Source organism: Haemaphysalis longicornis, unplaced genomic scaffold, assembly GCF_048455015.1.
Source record: "Haemaphysalis longicornis isolate Haplotype H1 unplaced genomic scaffold, Haemaphysalis longicornis Haplotype H1 scaffold_4, whole genome shotgun sequence".
NCBI classification, from domain to species: Eukaryota; Metazoa; Arthropoda; class Arachnida; order Ixodida; family Ixodidae; genus Haemaphysalis; species Haemaphysalis longicornis.
In genome coordinates, this window is record NW_027526361.1 from 22,993,447 (window position 1) to 23,013,237 (window position 19,791).

Here is a 19,791-nt window from a genome sequence, read left to right on the forward strand (position 1 = left end):
TATATTGCCGATGGAAACGGAGGCGGCATTGTGGGTTAGGCGCAAGAGAGCTTGAATAATATATTGGCTACGTTATATATATGAGCGATTTCTAGGATTTTTAAGAACGCTATTCCTCGCGTGATGATTCGATACTGTCATGTCAGAAAAATTGTGAAAAAGAAAAAGAAAAAGTGAGCCATTCCACCCTGGGAAGTTGAATTACCAGCAGTGCTACTAAGAACAGGACATAGAGGTGACACAAAATTTACTCAGCTACTTTTATTTGTAGTCTGGTCCACTGGGTGGCTTAAAACAGTTTTTTTTGCTGCCTGTGATCGAAACATGCGAGTTCCCACGCCGTGAAGCAAATCCGGGCACTGACTTAAATTTTCTTAGAGTCGCAGTCACCAGCGGTACATGAATCTAAAAACGCCTTTCACCCAGGGGAATTTTTTTCTTCCCCCCTGTCGTGCAGGCGGAGCAATTATCTATAAAAACCAATTGAATCAGACTATACATGACGCAAAATACCTATTTTTCTGCGTTAAGACCTGAGCAACGCAGCATAATACTTGGCCAATATTATTTTGCTCGTTTTAGTTTTACGTCACCGTTCATCGAAAACCAGTGTGGTTAGTGGCGCCACCTACACTAGTAACAATGCTGCTGGACCATTACCGCAAGGCAATTCCTCCTCTTACCCTTTTCCGGCAAACTTCCCGCACAGGCGACGTCCTACGCCTGTACTCCCCTTTACCACCCTCGCTCTGCTTGAGTTCACCGCCCTTTCTTTTCAATTACGTTCTTTCTTCTTGCTTCCCTGGCCGGCTTGTACATTTCCTTCCTCCTCGCTCTCCGTCTCCCTTTCTCTACGCCTCGAAGTCCCAGTCCCGATTTCGAACGTGCAGTGTTGCGCACAGCACTCGGGAGCATAGCCGTTGTTTTTCTGTGCACGTCTTTGAATCGCTAATCGAATTGGGCAGCGGCCTACTTCGGAGAGTTTCCATTCTCTCCCGGCGCACTTTGGTCGATGCTTTGGTGGCTTACCCCACCAAGTGCCCTTATTTTTGTTGCTTTTTGCGGCTTTCTTGGCATTTTGCTGCTCTTTTTCTTGTGACGCTCATTTCGGCCGCGCTTTCGAAACTCAGATCAGCCCGGCCCATCTTGCAACGCGCGTCTACTGCTTGCGTTCAATAGCGATTTCTGAATAGCTCGTGATTTAACTGGTGGTGACGCCACATTTAGGTTATGGCATCAAGTAAAAAAAATAAAGATGGGCCACTCTACATATCATTCGGCATAGGTGCTTTCTGTCGTGAGGATTACGTCCAGACCACCCTTCAGGCTTGCAAGCATGTACAGTCATGGACAAATGAAATACAAATGCGCAAATGTGAAAGGGAACAAACAAATAGTGGAACTTCTTTCCGTGCAAGACAACTTGTCGCATCACTCCATAACAGCACCAAAGTTTGTAAACGTTACTTTCCAAATATACCGCAACCGCTTCATTGGGTGATCTCTACGAACCAGTTTTCGATTTGGCGTGTTCTGGTTCATATTTTCGTGCCCGCGTTTTATTTGTCCAATACTGTACCTTGAGTGGTCTCATCCCCGGAAAACCCGGTCGTCTTAGTTCTGAAATCCCGCATTTAAACTTTAGTGCCTTCTGTTACGAGGAAAAGGCCTTGGTTAAAAAAAAAAGATTTTAGCGTACCTTTTGTATTACTGCTAAATGTGCACTTTTATAAGCAGTCTGAGTCTGCCTAGAAAGAGGCGTTGTTACAGTATTGGTACAGGCGACCTGAGTGCAAGTTTCTTGCGAGGTGAAGGTTCTGTTAATTTTACTTCCAAAAACAGCCAGCAAAAGTGCTGAAACAACTGGAGTTACGAGTATCAAAACTGATGGAGTACAAAAATAGGTCTATAAGCCGCTAGGAAGTACCGCGGGGGCTGGATAGCAGAAAAAAAAAAAGGCACAACGCAGCCCACGTTTTTCTCGGCCCCGCAAACTTCGTTTGTCACACGGTAATGTGGGGCACTACTCACTCTTGTCCTAGGGCCAGAAAGACCTGTGTCCTGTCTTATGAGATATCTCAAGTCCAAACCAGAATCGATTTTTTTTTCTCGGAAACGAAGAAGTGTTTTCTTGTTGTTTTTTGTTTAAGCCAGCTACAATACCGCCTCAGGGACTTGGTAGATATATCTTTCTTTCTGGCTGTCGTTCTAGAAGAAACCGAATTTAATTGTTTTCCCCGGCTACACAAGAAGATTAGTCATTTTGACTCGACGGTGGGAAAGGAAGTTGTGACCGCCTGAGGCAATTTCGGCAAGACCTTAAAGCGTTTCCCGCAAGGGGTCTTGAAGAGCTTAGAAATTCTGAAATATTTTTTGTGGAATTACAGAGGTTTTAAAACTTCTATGTTATTCTTCTGGATGCTTATAATAACGTTCGTTAAAATAGAAACAATCAAACATTAAGACCGAGAGCATCTGCAAATATTTGATTACTTTTGTTGACCATATCCAGTGGAAAAAAACAACTGACTCGAGAGTAGGGTATGCTTTGTCTAAAACATTAGCTGCCCTTGGTATTATTGTAAGCCCTTAGCAAAATAAAGCAAAAACCAATGCTTCTCATACTTTAGCATGATCTACAGGGGTTCCACTCCAAAATATTTACAGTCAGGAACAAATGAAACCGGAAAACGGAAATATAAACAAGAGCACACAAATAGCGCAATTTCTTTCAATGCAAGACAAATTGTCTAACCCCTCCATCACGGCAACAAAGTTCGTAAATGTGACTTTCCAAGTATACCACACCCGCGCCATTGTGTAATCTTTATAAACCGTACTGTGCGATTCGGCGTGTTCTGGGTTATATTGTCGTGTTTGCGTTTCATTTGTCCGAGACTGTACATAGCATTCTATGAGGAAATATCTGTGACTTCCTATAATCTTATGTGAGGGAGCGAACAAATATTAAAGCCGTGCTCAAGACCCGAAGAAAAAAATCTTGCAAAACCTTAGAAATAACAGGCAAAAATTTGCCACCCCTTCCTAAAGCTGAGAGAACCGCGGAAGCTAAAAGTGCGTTCAACCTTCGCTGAAAGTGCGTCCAATCGATCGACAAACCTTAAAAGCCTCAAATCGTAAACAAAGAGCGAACCCATGCGGCGATTTCTCGCACACTAAGTAAGCGCATCTACTAACGATTTAAATGTACACCGATGCGTGATTTAGGAGATAAAGGTATACTATTGTACTTCTTCGTCATGATCGATGCCTGTATTGTCTTATCTAAAACCGCTCATTTTTCGCGATTTTCAAGTAACGGATGGGACACAATGGGAGTCCGGTTTCACGCACGCGCCGTGTGTCCAGATACCTTGAGAGCTTTTCGGTCGACCAACCGATCTATGGGGAAATGCATTTGTTTTTTGACAAGACGGTTTCGGTCCCACTGAGAAAGCTTTCGCTTGAATAATGCAGTAGCCGACAGTGGATTGGAGTCATTTGTTCTCAGTCGGGGCGATCGTCTCGGGCCAGTATCCCGTCAATCGAAAGGGAGCCGATCGATGCAACGTGCATCATCACTCGACAAACCCAAAGCAAAGCCATCCTTGCACTAGGGAGGTTTGGTCATGCCACAAGTATCTGCGACCACTTCTAGGCGCACGTTATATATGCATGCACGCTCATACAATACAACATAGTATTATAGGTTACTCCAATGAAGGTCACAGAATGCCATTGAGTTCCTTACAAGATATACTAAAGAAGAAGGGGACGTTGCGACCGCCTGTCACCATAAAAATTATGGGAGTGTATAGATATCCGCTTTGCTTCGTAATTGGCCTGGCTTGTAACGTTTTAGCGAATGTGAAAATACGCATAGTGCGAGAAAATTGCCGATAAAAGTGTCAAAGTACATATATAAAGAATAAAAACATGCCGCAGCAGTTAAATAAGGCTCCGCTTTCTTTTTGATTTTGGAGCTGCAGGTTTAAATGAAAAATATCGTCTGCGAACGTTCTTAACCGTCTGCGATTCTGACGGGCCAAGCCAGCTGTTAAAAAATGCTTTTCAGTTTCGCAATATCCCACGAAGACATAATTAAGTTTGCTTATTTTCCTTTGAGGAGAATAAATAATTAGAACAGCCCGAAAGGCTCCATACATACGTCAGAACATTTGAGCCGCGGACAACCCGGAGCAACCGACGCTCCCAAACGAACTGCGTTGGTGTGGTTGACAATGGCGCAAATGTTTTGTCGTATGCATTCAACATTAACGAACTGTTCCGATATCCACCCGAATTTCCACCGGTATTTTCTTTTGCGATTTGCCTGAAGTTAAGAGAAACATTTGTTTAGTAATTAATCAAATGAAGTCGTAAGCCCTTTTGCTTGCAGGCCAGTTGATATCCCCAGTAACCGGGCAATTTTTAGCGTTCAGTTGTAGCAGCTGGTCATGCAATCTAAGCTAGAAAAATCTTCAGCGCCTGAGGGAACATAAATTGCATCAAAAAGAAAAAAACGTGGGCTCCGAGAACGTTCAAAATTAAACACTCATGGTTATCGATTTGATCCACAACTGTTACATCAAGGCCGAAACATTACGGCTTCGGGCTCACATTATTAATAAATTTCTATCATTACCCTTGGTAACCACGATAAGAGCAGGCAGCCCTTATGTGGAACAGAAGGGCTTCCTTCAGAGTCCACGCAATCGTGGCAACCGGGGTAGACCTCTGGCGAGAAGAGCACCTCCAGATGCTTTAGACGCACATCGAAGTGGCATGGAAAGAGGCCTGTCCGGCGGCTATTACGGCCAGCAGCAATCCCTTGGCTCGGAGCTCCTGGCAAGAGGAATGCTCTGGGGAAACGCGGTGAAGGCGCTAGGTGGCGTGATACGCAAAGGTTGCGGCGTGGGAACGTGCCGGAGAGTGCACGCAACTACTGCGCGAGGCACCGCATCTAGCCGGAGACGAGGAACTGAGAAAGTGAGCGAGCGATAGAACGGGAAGAGGTTTAGATCCCCTGCGCGGGTCGAATCCCTGGCTGGGGATGAGGCGATTATCGGCGCCGAATAGGCAGAGGTCTGAGGCAAGCGATGCGGTGCTTTCGACAGACAACGCGGACAACACCTCGTAGCAACATCCGTAGGTTTATTGCGACATTTCACATTGAACTGATTAGTGAATCACCCATCGTGTACGCGCACCTTTTTCATTGTCTTAGGCGTTATAAAAATGAAAATGCGCTATGATTATAAAGTACTTATCTTGATAATCCTGCGCCAAGACACTGCTGTCGAGGCGGTGGTAGCGGCGCTCGCTGCTGCTAGTTCCCATCCCTTGGATGCCGTGAGAGCGGTGGCTGCGGTTAGATGCCGCGTCAGCAATGATGTTCCCAGCAGCAACGCACGCCTGGCTGCAGATGATGTGGTCTCGCGCGAGGTTTTTCTTCCGTGTCACCGTGTTTTGTATTTTATGTGCGTTACTTCGCTCTCAATGTTCTTCACAATATATTGCAGACAAACAAAAACGAAGAGGATGTTGTGAATGCGCGAGGATGTGGTCAACGACCAGGGACGTACCCAGACGGGGGGCTCAGGGGGGCCCGCACCCCCCCCCCCTCCCAGAAATTTTTTGGGCAATAGCCCCCCTTCCCCGCGCCACCTCTCTTCTCCCCTCGTACACATTCTAAAGCGCCGCCTTATTAACCCTGGGCTTGATAGCTATTTGAGGCGGGTTTTTTTTCGATATGAGCCAAATCCACCTAAGGAGAATTTGAGGGGAAAAAAATAAAAGTTTGGAACTGGACCTGAATGCAATGCTGTCAAAACTATTAAATGACATGTTTTACATGTAAGCTAGGGAAAATCTATAGCGACAAGACAATTTGAGCAATATTAGGATAAGTTCGGGTTTCGCTCATCCTGAGTTGAAACAGGCAAGTTGGTGCGGCATTCTTATGAAAACTTTATTGCGATTGACTTTCAAGAATGGTAAGATGGAGTTTTAAGCAAGAAAGGTAATAAACATGCAACAGAGCTTCAAGAACAATGAAGAGCCGGTGAGTCCTCTTGGCAGCATTTGCAGCTCTTTTCGAATGGTTCCGTTGAGTATTTTTTTGGCACGCCTGAAGACACTGGTGAAGCTCTTCGTTGCCTTGCCATACATATCCAAAACGCTTCACAAAAAGCCTGCTCCTATCATCTTCTTCACCTTAATGAACTGGCTCGTACCCACAAGAAGGGGGATTTGCCATGGCTTGTAAGCGGCAGCTAATTTGTTAGGTACGTAAATGAGAAATATTGGAGTAATAATAATAATAATAATAATAATAATAATAATAATAACCAGATTCATTTCGTAAGGACGAGGGAGACGAGATAAAATGGTAGTATCACATCTCTCAGTTTTCTTTCGTTCACTTCGGTTCACGTTATCATAGACGTGTGGCGGCAAATCATCCGCTGATCTCCTCATTTCTCTCTGAACTCATGATAGGCCAGCTCTCAAAAGCAAAAAAAAAATGATGAAAACACCCACAAAACAGCCCGAACACTCACACTAAAAGCGAAATCCCAATGGGCAAATGAAGTTGGCTCATTTCGATCCGTGCCACAGCAGGGTCTGGTTCATTTTCCATACGAAGTAAAATCTGCGTACACGTTTTCTGGGCATTGTCTGAACTATTTTCTTGCCGCATTTTTTTCTAGGGGAAAGTTGCCGGGTTTTTCTTGGCAGTGCAGTTTTACCTGACTTAGTTTTGGTTTGTGGATTAGGTTCATTTCTAAAAAAAAAAAGAAGCCTCATTTCGTGGTCAACGTTGGATTTAAAAAAAAAAAAAAACAGGCGAGGTTTGTTTGCTCCGTTTACACGGAAGGCAGTACCGCTGTATACTGACTTCGTGCTCTACTGCCGGCCTGCCACTTGCCATTCGCTGCGTCCCCTTTACCCTGTTCGTCTGCAATCGGTGCTTGGGTCCTCTCTGACAGCAGCAACTTATCGCTTGTTTCTCCAGAATGGCGGTTGCACCGGGTCGGGTCGGGTCGCATATGCTTTGGTGGGGAAGAAAACTTTTTGTCTTTTAACATTCAACAAATCCCTCCGTCCTAAGGAATTCATCGTACTAGCGAACATTAGGACAGGGACAAAGCTAAAGAGAAGACGAAACACACGCTACAACTTCAACTCAGTTTATGCCACATAAACAGGAAAACACCAATAAGCACATGAAATTTGAAGGGGTTGCCATAAAAACGTAATGAAACACTATCGCTCATATCACAGGCCACACTACAGCGCCAGTCCATATCCCATGGCGGAAATTTAACCGACACGTGCAGACAGCCTTCATCCTTCGCCAACGCTCAACCACCTTCCCCTCTCCAAAAAATTTATTTTATTTGCGGATAGTGCCAAGGACGGTGCTCTTTAGTAGTCCTCCGTGCTAGCGTGCCGTGGTGTTGGCGTATACTGTCACCCATGCCTGATGTTTGTGGAGCAAATGTTTCTTTCCCTGAGCCGAACTCGCAGAGCGTTTTTCATTGGTTTTTGTGGAAATGCTGCTTTTGCGTTTGTCGGTAAGAAGTCTGCTTGTCGCAGAGAAACCCGCTGTAGGGTTTCTCTACGGAATGCCTTCAACGTCCGACTCGCGCACGGGTGCAGCGTCCGACAAACAAGCCAAGGGGACACAAAGGCTTGGAGCCGGATGGCGACGAGCGTAGTGGCGCGAGGGGATGCTTGACCCCATCGCCCGGCGCCTCAGGCTAACGACTGTTACGCCCGCTTAGGGAAAGTTGCCATGGGAGTACAAAAGCCCTGTTCCAAAGTCGGCGCGTTTGTCTGGACAAGAAGGATCGCTCACAAAGGAAGCGCAAGAACGTTACCAAGCCCGACGACGGCAGGGTGACAAAGTGAAGGCGCGCATCGCAGTTGTATGGCGTCAATATACACCGGCGGCATTCCTTCGGACAACTAAAGCCAGTAACAGCGGCATTGTTCATTGACAGCCATTGTGGTTAATGGCTGCTATGCACAACGGTAGTTTTACGGACCTCGAGCTGCATTCCTATGAACAGACGTCGAGAACACCGGGCGTGAGCGGGGAAGGGCACGGAGTCAAGGTGGCCAACGGTCAACATGAGAGAGACGGGTGTGCAGCGGGTGATCGGTGAAAATGAACCCGGCCCGGACATCTCGACGGACACCAACCAGACTTTTCGTTGAGGGAAATTTCGGCTTCAACATTAGACTGTGAACTGTTTCTTTGTATTAGAGAGGTTATAAAACCCCGGGTACATATGGTGAAAATACGAGGTGCATTAAACATAGCGTAGTCTCGCGATGCCGGAGTATCTTCAAGGTGTCGGCAGATAACAACGAGTTTACTTCACCAATGGGTCGAACGAGAGGATGGAGGAGAAGCTCATTCCCGCCTTGAATCCTGAGCCGCTGCTATGGGCGAAGACAGCAGGGCAAGCCACGCTGCGACGTCGAGGAAGCGACAAGGCGTATCCCTGGAATTAACAAGCTTATTTACAAATATTCCGTAGGTAAGCGCTGACGCGTTGACGCTTGCCACCGTTTTTTTATCTACATATACTGCAGTCCAGTGGATATTGATACTGAAATTTCCGAGGCCTGAATCGTTGGCGCTTTGAATGGCAGACGGCTAAACGTTGAAATCTGAGGGTGTTTCAGGGTAATAACACACGGAATTAGGAGTATAACATCTCTGATTTACATAGCATTTTGTGTCCTTCCTTCAAAACTAGTAGTCACAGGTTTTGTTTGGAGAAAAATATGGAAGCGCAAGAGGTTTGCCACGGAGATCTGAACTCTCGAGTGCCAACATGCACTTCCGTTTTTGCCGACTTCGATTGCGTATAACGTGTGGGATGCTCCGGAACTATGCCTTAACATCAGCAGAGGGAATGTATAGTTACTGTGCAGTGCGCGTATTTATTCCTGTAAATATTAAATGCAGAGCATTTCAGTAACTCACGATGTCACCCGCGCTGCGCAAGAGGTTTGCCACGGAGATCTGAACTCTCGAGTGCCAACATGCACTTCCGTTTTTGCCGACTTCGATTGCGTATAACGTGTGGGAAGCTCCGGAACTATGCCTTAACATCAGCAGAGGGAATGTATAGTTACTGTGCAGTGCGTGTATTTATTCCTGTAAATATTAAATGCAGAGCATTTCAGTAACTCACGATGTCACCCGCGCTGTCCCGTCGTAGTCCGCACCGTCGTTGTCCGCACCCCTCCCCCTACACTATATAAAAGAAAATACTATACGGCGCCTGGTTTCGATCCCTCGACCCTGCAGGCGGAACGCAATGTACATGGTGCTCTACCCACTGCGCCACAAAGCCGACACAGAATGGGACGCTACAAACGCGCCTTATATCGTTGACTCATTCAAATTACTGCTGACGAGCGCTCTCTCGTCAGCAGTTGCCACAAGTGCGACAACATTAACGTAACGCAAACTACTTAACATCGTGCGCCTCCGGAAATGCTCTGCATTTGATCGTGCCCCTCGCGAGGGGGATGTTTCACTGCATCGCCATGCGAACAGTTTGCCATGCTTTAGTTTCAGTTCTTTCTTTGCTGGGGTGCCGACGAGCGGCGCCACCTCCTCGCACTTCGCCGCGGGAGGATCCGCGGCGGGGGCGAGAGATGGCGCTGGCGTCTCCGCGGCCGCGTCTGCGGCCTCCGCGGGCACCGGCGCCGGCGCGGCGTCACCGCCCTTCTTTAAAAGTTTAGTTCGCACGCCACGCAGGAATTTTGTTTCTAACTGGCGAGAGAAATGTTGCCCACAGCGGCTAGTATTTATTTGTTTTTGGAAGTGTTTTGCAAGTCACGAGTTCGAATCCCCAAGGGTGCGTTCTTTTTTAGATGCGACTGCATCTCATTCACTCGCCTTGTCCATGCAGCGTCTTCGGCGTTGTTGTCGTCCGACCCTCCCCGTTCTCCTCGCCGCGCGAGCTGCGCTCTCCGCCGCTCACCCCCTCTCCTCTCCGATGCCCCTCTCTCGCAATGGGCATTAGATTGGATTCGAATGGATTGGCTTGGCTTGGCTTGGCTTGGCTTGGCTTGAATTGGATTGGATTGGATTGGATTGGATTGGATTTGATTTGATTGAATTTGGATTTGGATTGGATTAAAGTGGATTGTGTTGGATTGTATTGTGTCATAGCCGCGGCAGACGCACTGGCGCCGGCGCATGTGCAGTACTCTCTCTTCCGCGGTCTCCTCTCCTTCGGGCGCGCGGCGCATATAACCGGTGTGCCGCTCTCCGGCGGCCTTTCGGTCGACGGTTGCTCTCCGCTGCGCTTGAACCCCCTTCAGCGTCGCATCACACCAGGGTTCCCGCGAGGGGAGGTGGGCGTAATTTTTATTACTGCTGTTCTTTATTTATATTTGCATAATTCGCGTAGGGATTTTTAACATGCGCCGAAATCTCGAACGCACAAGTGTTTTCACTTTTCGCCTCCATTACAAAAGCGGATACACTTAATTTCATTTCTCTTTGCAGGTTTCCGCGCCTTTATGGTAAACGCTGGGTGTTCATCGTGTTTGTACTAGTAACGGCCGCTACCATCGCCCTCTCCCCTAATTTGCATAGAAAAGTTACCTTGGGTTGGGCCTAAGTACGCACCTGGGTAGTTATCCTGGGTACGTGCCTGTCAACGACGGAATGACTATTTTAGCAGGGCGGGAAAAGAGGGATTGTGGGTAGAAGTGAGACAATGTTAAATTGAAAGACCTATTGAGATATAGCTGTGGCTGATACGGGCTGCAACTTAGGAAGTAGCTAATCCGGATTCGGCGTAGTGAGGACTTTTTAACGCGGAAGCCCTGCTTAACTCGGTAGGTCGACCATTCCGCGTCCCTGGCACACACACGGCCCACAAAATGACCTAAGGACCACAGAATGAAGACTGTAAAGGAATTGCTACCTTCTTACTCAAGGGGCTGATAAACAAATACCTGAGATAAGTGAACGGGATGACGATAAACTGCTTACAAGGCCTATTTGCAGGCGAACGGCTATGCATCGACAAGGCCATTGACCTATAAGATAAACATCTATGTAGGATGAATTCGTACAACGCAATCAGCGACATTGTTTAACCGATCTGGGTGAGGATGTAAATAGCAAATAAATGAAAAAAAAAGGCAAACGAGGCGACACACGCCCGCTGGCCGCTTCCCGCGATCTCACATTCCGGGAATTTGCGTCGACTGCCTGGTATTTTTCGCATATTTCAGCTACACCCCGATCCCTCCCCATAAACTGAAATCCTAAATCACTATTGTCGATTCCAACTACGATAACCCTCCCACCCATCCCTCAGAACAGATGCGACTCGAATTCGACCTGGACTACAGACCCACACGTATTACACCTCAATACTCCGCCACACCTGATCGACCTGACGCCTTTACAACTGCCCGCTGGTTCCGCCCAGAATACACCTAACACCTCGACCACAGTCCCTACGACCTAGTCTGAGTAGGCACCCCCGCGCCCGACCCCCTGCCTTGGTCTTTCCCTGAGCAGTGGAGCGCGAACTGGCCGGCCCACAGTGCGAGTACCAGGAACGGCCTATCGCTAGGGTTTAGGCTATTGCGCAAGCTCTCGGTTATCTAAACTAAGAAAGCCGCCAACTGTCTTGCTTAATAAATGTTCTTCAACCACTCAAGGGCTCTTACCTCTTACACTTGTCAAATTAAAAGCCTTGCAAATCCAATTGTGGAGAAAACCGGCGTTGTTGTGGTTGTAGCGGCCATTGTACAGAGCAGGAAATGGCAGCCGCTGTAAAGATTAAATAAAGAAAAACACATTTGAGTTCACAGGGGAATCGGTCTCAAGTCTTCAGAGCAGGATTCGAGTGCGTTACCCCAGCGCTACCACAGCACAACTGCAGCGGCGGTACAAGAGTTGTACTTGTGCGGCACGGTCACTTCAAAGGCCTTCGGAAGGCCGTTGAACCGATTGTCTATAGAGTGGCCCGTTGTAAATACATAAGGAGCAGTTGTAGAGGAGTGTCCAGTTGTCAATTGAAAGTTACCGTGTAGCACAGGTATTATGAGCCTGGTGCGTGCTGCGTGACACGCGAACGTGACTACCCGCGAACAGAACAAATGCATGCCAGCCACGGAGAAATTTCGTTTTGGGGATGATGCGACATCAAGCGTCGCCAGTCTGCCTTTCGAAGCGACGTGAGTCAAAAGATTAAAAAATAAAAGGGAAGAAAAAGACGAAAACTCGATGTAATTATAAAGGCGTCTTTTATAAAGATCGCCTGGGGAAGTCACAAGCTCTATGATTGAAAGTATTTAATTTCACCAATTCTTCTAACAAGAGACATTTGATTGATTGATCGCAGGTTTAACGCGCCGACGCAACGCAGGCGATGAGGCGCGCCGTAGTGGAGGGCTTTGGATTAATTTTGACCACCTGGGTATCTTTACCATGCGTCGACATCTCGTGCACACGGGCGTTTTCGCTTTCCGTCTACTTCAGGAAAGCGGCCGCCGCAGCCGGGAATCGAACCCGCGTCTTCGTGCTCAGTATCGCAACGCCCTAGCCACTGAGCCCCCATGGTGGGTAGACAAGGGAAATTTAAAAAGTTGTACTAAGTTTTTCTTTTTAACACTGCTTTTTGTTGCGTCTCTTGAGTGAGTCCGAATAGCTTTGGCTCAGGCTAAGCGATCAGTGCGTTCATCGTTGCGTTGAATGCATTGCAGGGCATCCGCCTTTTCTCAATCGTGAAATTGTGAGCATAAAACTGATCAAGAAAGCGTTTTTTTTTTTCAGTTTAGCCGACGACATCCTTAGCTTACAACCAATACAATTTTCTGTCCCTTGAGTTCCATGCAAAGGGAAATCTGCTCCCAGGTCTCATGTTTCAAACCCGAAGGGTGGGACACCTGATGGCGGGTAACTTCGCCTGTACTCTCCCAAGGAGGCATTCAACCTTCTTCAATGCGTGAGCTCAATTTAGGCAGTTTTATGTCGCAATAACGGCGAATGGTTTATTGATCTTAAATAAATGGCACGCCATTTGGCTCAGCTGTGTTTCGGCTGATTAATTCGTTCGAGTGAAACCGGTGTGTTTTTCGAGCTGAAACTTTCGCAACGCTACTGGGGAACCTGAAAAGCTAATTCAGGGATCGAAGCGTGCCAGAGCAGCGCAATGCCTGCCCGAAACTTAAGGGGCCTTTAAGGGCCCTTCATAGACTGACGTAGCATTGACGCGAGCGCCCGCGCGGCACTGCGACATAACGTCAGTGAAGCGGGAGCGCTCTATAGTCCGGCACCTCGGCGTGGCCCACGAAACTGGTGCCACGGGCGCACCCTTGCGGTCGCCGGCGTTTCGAAAAGCATGCTGCATTTATTTTTTTATTATTGTTACATTTTAAAGAACATACTGCAGGCCACGGAGGCCCAAGCAGGGAGGGAATAAGGTGGTAACAATATCAATCATGCAATAATACAAACAGTAAACAGCAGAAAGCAGAAGCAAGAAAAGCAAGCATAAAACAGTGTGCGCTAGGCACAACTAAACATTTGCTTGCAATGAACCAAGAGCGTTTAGACAATTTTCAGGTGTATTGTTTCAATCATTAATTGGGCGGGGAAAAAAGAAAATTTATACAGATTGGTAGAAACGAACATTGGAGCTAAGAACAGAGAATTGGAATGACGAGTACGGCGAGTAGCAAGGGGTTCCCAGAAGGAATTCCAGTCCAAAGCAAATTTGCGGTGGTAAAATAAATACAACAATTTAACGCGAAGAAACAGTCTTCTGGGATGCAAGGTTGGAATTACGTTGCTCGGAAACCGAATCTGAGCGACGAAATTTAGGATAAACTAACCGAATAGCTCTCCTACGAATCTTTTCTAACAAGTCAATATTATTTGATGTGTGAAGGTCCCAAACAGCGCAAGCATACTCCAGTTGAGGTCTTATTAACGTTGTGTAGGAAGGTAATTTAACAATCGGTTGAGCGCTCGAAGCTTATGCCGAAGTAAACATAATTTACGAAAGAAAGAGGAAGAAACATTAGTAACAATTTGCTCCGGGGGACGCCATTTTCGTCACCAGGGGCGAAATTCTGAGTTTGTCCGTTCCGAAAATTTCCATTTCACGTCCTTTTCAGTCGTAACGTAGGTGCACTTGCGAGGGCTTGACCAAACACGTGCGCAGAAACCGACGGCTTGCATGACTTGCGCTATGTCACACCTGACCGTCCACTTTTAGCCGATCAGCGCTCGCTCAAAACGGAAACTTTGGAACGGTCATGAAATGGACCAAACTGAGAATTTCGCCCCTGAACGCGCTACGTCCACGCCTCGACACTAGAGAGTTTTAGCTGACCGTTTCTGACGGTCCGCTCCGTTCCGTTCCGCTCCGCTCCGCTCCGCTAGCAAGCGGGAGCGCCATTGCGCATGCGTGGCGCCCTGGCGCGCTACCGGCGATACCGGAGCGGGGCCTAGCTCCGCTAACCGGGGCCTCTTAGCGGACCGTCGCGGCAGCTTACGCTACCGTGCGGAATTTTAACATGGCTGCCCCCGCGATGCGAACGCGCTACAGCAAACTCAGTTTCTTCAGTTGAAACACGAGCGACGAAGCCGCGAAAGCGCTTTCGAATAGGCAATGGTGCCACACACCTCAAAGATCTTTAGAACGCATGCGAAAAACGTCGACCGAGGCGCGGGGCTGCTTCTATGCAGCGCCGAGAAAGACAGCCTTTGCTTGGCTATTCCAAAGTTTATGGGCTTCTTTATTGTTATTTAGAAAAATTATACAATGTCGGCGACTTCATTATACAAAAAAAAGGTTAAATGAGCCCAAGAAACGCGTTATTTTGCTTTGTTTGGGTGACCAAATACAAATTCTTACGTTTCCTTTAGGATGAAGTTTTGGTTTACACGTGCACGCGAAACGGCCAGTCACGAGAATCATTCCCCGTCGAGGGAGATACGGTTATCGCTTAGCTAAAAGCCTTTCGGCTGCTGACGCTCCGGTTGTGCTTAGCGGGACGTCGGGAGCATAGCGGAGCGTCAAAAACGGTCAGCTAAAACTCTCTACTGTCACGAAGGGTACTGAATTACCCTTGCGTCAAGGTAGTGCGGTACGGCGCGCTATCTCGAACGCGTTGAAGTATAAAGGGGTCCGTTTTTGTGCCAACATGCTGTTGGCCTGTTGCACACCTGACGACACCGACTTCGACCACCGCTGTCCGGCGCGTGCACTACGCCGGACTATAAAGTGGCCTTTAAAATGGCCGCACGAGGAAACATCTTATTGCGCCAGTCCGAAATAAACTGCTGGCCATGATGCATTGTCCATTAAGCTACTAACTAAGGGTCGAGTTTGGAGACCTTTCGACTAGACCCGGGCGCAGGTTCCAGCGCCAATAAACCAACACACAGCTACAGTATTCAGCTATCAGCTGAAAAATAGTTTTCAATACTTAACCCTTGACCGACATATCGACCGCAAAAGCTCTCTAACTTCACATTTGTTTTTACTACTCAACCCGCTCGTTTATCTAAACGAAGTAGTCAACCAGTACAGCGCCATAATGGCTTTAAGGCACGGAGAAACTGAGCGCAAAGACGCAACTTCTATTCGGGGCTTCGGATGCCGTTTGTTTGATCCAGGCGGCGAAAAAAAAGAAACCACCTGCGTGTCGAGATTTCTGCTCAGGTTACAAAATCCTAGAGTGGGGAGGTGGGGGGGAGGGGAAGGGTGGTGTCTAAATCAGTACTCAGCCTTTTTTATGGCGCGCCTTATAGCGCCAATCTATATAACTTCGGTGACTACTACTTCAATACACGAGGACGCGGGATCGATTCCCGGCCGTGGCGGCCGCTTTTCTGACGGGGGAGAAAAGAAAAAACGACCGTGTGTATGAGATTGCGGCGCACGTAAAAGATCCCCAGGTGGTCAAAATTAATCCAGAGCCCTCCAGTACGGCGCGCCTCATCGCCTGCGCTGCGTCGGAGCTTTAAACCCTACAATTAATCAATCAATCAATCAATCAACTACTACTACTTCAATATAAAGTGAAGTAGGCATGGTACTTAAACCTCAAAGCGAGCATTGCACAATTCACTCTAATGAAATCCAAAGCAACGGCACAATCTAGCTGCCGCATCTCGCTATACGCACAATGCACAAAACATACTTTGTTAGGTTTCCAAGATTTAAGATATCCTTTAACTTCCGAAATCCCTCAGGGCAGGTTTTCTTGTTGACTAGAAGAAAGCAGTGGCGCAACAACTACCAAAAAATTACCCTCACTAAAGCGCATAAAGCATAAAAGTCAAGAAAGGTCACTGACGCAGAGCAGAGTTTGTGTCATTTCCTGTTCTTTTCGGTGTTTCTTTCGTTGCAGTCACGACCATATTGAACCAACAATAGCCAAACTTTTACCTCACTAAAAATGCTCGTAATTTTCTCGGAACCTTTCTATAGGTTTGCGCACGGAACACACCTTGTTTTATTTCACAAATGAGGCTTCAGCGAACAATCGACTCGTTCCGACCGACGGAATTTCTTATTCCTGCACGGTTCGTTTTCCCTCATCAATAAGTCCGCATTTCTGATTCCTTAACCAGAAAAGGAAAATGGCCTTATTAGCAAAGTAAGAAAACAAGGAAGGGGAAAGTTGGCAAAGAATCTTATTTTGACGGATCCGAGGCCGGTGAGCTCAGCTGTAGCACGACAGTCGTGCAGGTAGTGCAAAAACAGAAAATACAAGCATGGTGTCTCAATGCGCGCATGACAAAATAGCTGACTGGGGACCGGGCAATTGAGAAGGAAAGGCGGGGGGGGGGGGGGGGGGCAACCTGCCGTATTCTTGTGGCAACTGGTTACTAAAGCAGCAGCCGGCCGCAAATCGCGTTACATTGCACTTCGCCGGGGCGTCGGGGTCGCTTGTTTGTGATGTATTCGCGATTCGTTCGTCTTCGTTTACGGGGTGCCGCAAAGAACGCTTGTTTTAGGCCCCGCGAGCAGCCGCCAGACATGTCCCGAAACGACGGGCGGCCTCGTCGCAAATCGCTGACGATGCACCGCGCCCTTCACACCGCTCGTGTTTGCGGCGTTGGTGATGTTTTTGCTTGATCATCCACCTCCGGAAAAGAGAACGAACGTTTCAAGAAGAGACCGCGGCTTCACTCCTTCCTCGACAGCAACCTGTCGAGTACAAGGATCTTTATAGGGGAGGGACAGTTGTCATATCGCGCCAGGCTTACTTGTGATAATGCAGAAGAATGAGAAAAAGGAAGCGTTTTGAAATCAGACAAAGGTTCTAGCAACAAAGGTACCAAAGAAAGCAGGCGTAGCCCACCGGACCCACAGTATTTTTGATATAGGCAAATCGCCCCATTTATGATAGTGCAATCGCTACGTGCGCGTGGTTTTCCCATGCGACAGGAAATAAAAACCAAAGAAGACTCAAGCTTTTTTTAGGCTTCAAAAAATGCTTTTCAATCGACCTGTTAAGAACAACCTAAAAATAAGACTGCTACATAGTTTTACATTACCGAAAAGATCACATGCACGTAAAATAAACGTGTCTGTTAACACGCAGATATGACCCAGCTGCCTTGCGAAGACCAAAAACAGCTGAGAGGGGGAAATACTCAGGTATAACGAAGTAACGAAGTCCCCGTTCTGTTGCACGTTGTGCTAGAGAAGGGGGTGGACTGAAACAAACAAAATGGGACAGTTTAGACTACCGGTTAGCAAAAAATGTTATTTGAACAGCGTGAGTGCTGCGCGAACCGGACCATGCTCCATGGCTGCGTACTGGGGCTTAGTAAAGAAATGGGTGGGCCTAAGCAGGATCAGACCTTGGGGCTCGTTGTCGCCTCTATGACCCACGGCAGGTTGTTATAGCCCCGAAACAACAACGTATAAATTAATGGTGGCACTTGTGGGGTCGCAAACCCCTTCACCCAGGGCGAGGAGGCGCTAGCGGCGCTCTCCGCCTTGGTGGGGCGGGAGCGAGGGTAATCTTCTCGCGCCCCCTCCTCTTCCTACGGGGGCGACTCAGGACAAGCGCCATTGACCCCAGGAAGAACACCTTTGTACGCGCAGCGCGTGATACGTAGACGCGTTCGACTACTCTTCACCTTTCTTGCATTGACCGTTATCCCTACATGCGTAGGTCACAGCAGCCACAGCGTTGATTAGAGAATGCCTTGCGTCAGTTCGTTATCTAGGATGCCCGCTGAGTGACGGGTGACGGGTGTTTGCTCCAGGGGCTAGGTGTGTAGTGCAGTGTTGTGTTTGTATCGTGGCGACTGGAATAAACCCTTTGCTATGAAAGTTATCGCTTCCTTTTAGAGTAACTGATATACGCTCGGCGAGAGCCGTGGCTTGTTCGAACTGTTAGTGCTGTTAGTGGACAATTTCTCCGCAGTCCGGTGCTGCGCGACGTAACAACGCCACGTTATTCTATTTCTAATACTATGCTACAGCGCTAAATGTAGTGTATTATAGTTTAGCAGTTAGGCTATGCTCCCCCCCCCCCCCCCCTACTTAGGTCTGATTATCTGCTTTGAATGCAAAATCATTATGGCAATGGGAATTCGTGAATCGGCCGTGACTTTCTGACGGCTGCTGTCATCTTCATTGAGCGAGTGGGTATGTGGGAATTATCGGTGTGTAAGGTACGTTGTCGTCGCGGCCATATCCGAATTGGTGAATCGGACAGGAGCTTCGAACGGCAACTGTCACCGTTATTGGTCAGTTCCCTTGAGTGGGTATGTGGTGACCATACCGAAGACCATTCGGAACTCCGCACTGAGAAGATACGAATCTGTATTATAGTAGTTTGGCAGATGCAGCCTAGCTGACTCACACGTATTGTAACAGCAAAGTATCGACGAGAGAAGCCCTGATAATTCGCATTCAAAGCATGCAAGCAGACCTAGGTGCACCTCGAAAGCCATGCTGCGTAGAGCAGTGGCTATATAAAAAAAACAATTACGCCCACCTCCCCTCGCGGGAACCATGGTGTGATGCGACGCTGAGGGGGGTTCAAGCGCAAGCGGAGAGCAACCATCGACCGAAAGGCCGCCGGAGAGCGGCACACCGGTTATATGCGCAGCGCGCCCAAAGGAGAGGAGACCGCGGAGAGAGAGAGAGAGTGCCGTGGCTATGACGCAACACAATCCAACACAATCCACTTTAATCCAATCCAATCCAAATCCAATCCAATCCAACCCAAGTTAAGCCAAGCCAAGCCAAGCCAAGCCAATCCAATCAAATCGAATCCAATCCAATGCCCCTCGCGAGAGAGTGTTCGCTATCGGAGAGGAGAGGGGGAGTGTGGCTGCGGACAACAACGGACGCACGCGGACAACAACGGACGCACGCAGGAAGGACAGGGCCGCCGACAAGAGATGCTCTGAGCGTGGCATCTAAAAGGTGGATGTAGAGTAGCGGTAAGTAGCCCGCTTGTAACCGCGTATTTCTGGGATCGAGTACCTTTCCTGCCAGTTTTTTGTTGTTACAATTTATTCTTCTTGAAGGCGCACGGAATTGGTTTTGTTTGCTGCCCACAACACCGGGGTTTTCGCCCCATGGGGCATATAATGCTCTCGTACTCATAAAGTTGTGAGGCGCGAATTTCCAAAACAGAGGAGAGGCCCTTATGGCAGGCTACCCTCTGTCAGTACGGATGTTTAGACTATTTTTAGGGCTTTAAATTGATAAAAACTTAGCTTTGCACCGATTTTTCAGCGGCATATCC

The 19,791-nt window shown here is 47.9% G+C and overlaps 1 protein-coding gene and 1 long non-coding RNA gene across 6 annotated transcripts in view; both read right to left on the bottom strand.

Moving 5' to 3' along the window:
• The window catches only part of LOC144178374 (hemicentin-2-like), an 813,819-nt gene that overhangs the window by 175,299 nt on the left and 618,729 nt on the right, over positions 1–19,791 (bottom strand). The gene's annotated exons all lie outside the window — the stretch shown is intronic.
• LOC144178373 (uncharacterized) overlaps positions 1–19,791 on the bottom strand; it is a 306,850-nt gene that overhangs the window by 56,451 nt on the left and 230,608 nt on the right. For 3 of the 5 annotated variants that reach the window (XR_013324001.1, XR_013324004.1, XR_013324002.1), the window contains one exon: positions 11,725–11,827. The exons of 1 other annotated variant lie outside the window; for it this stretch is intronic. This is a non-coding gene — a long non-coding RNA (uncharacterized LOC144178373). Of the gene's footprint in view, positions 1–10,642; positions 10,692–11,724; positions 11,828–19,791 lie in introns of those variants that run through there. One more of the 5 variants, XR_013324003.1, reaches the window with a different exon arrangement.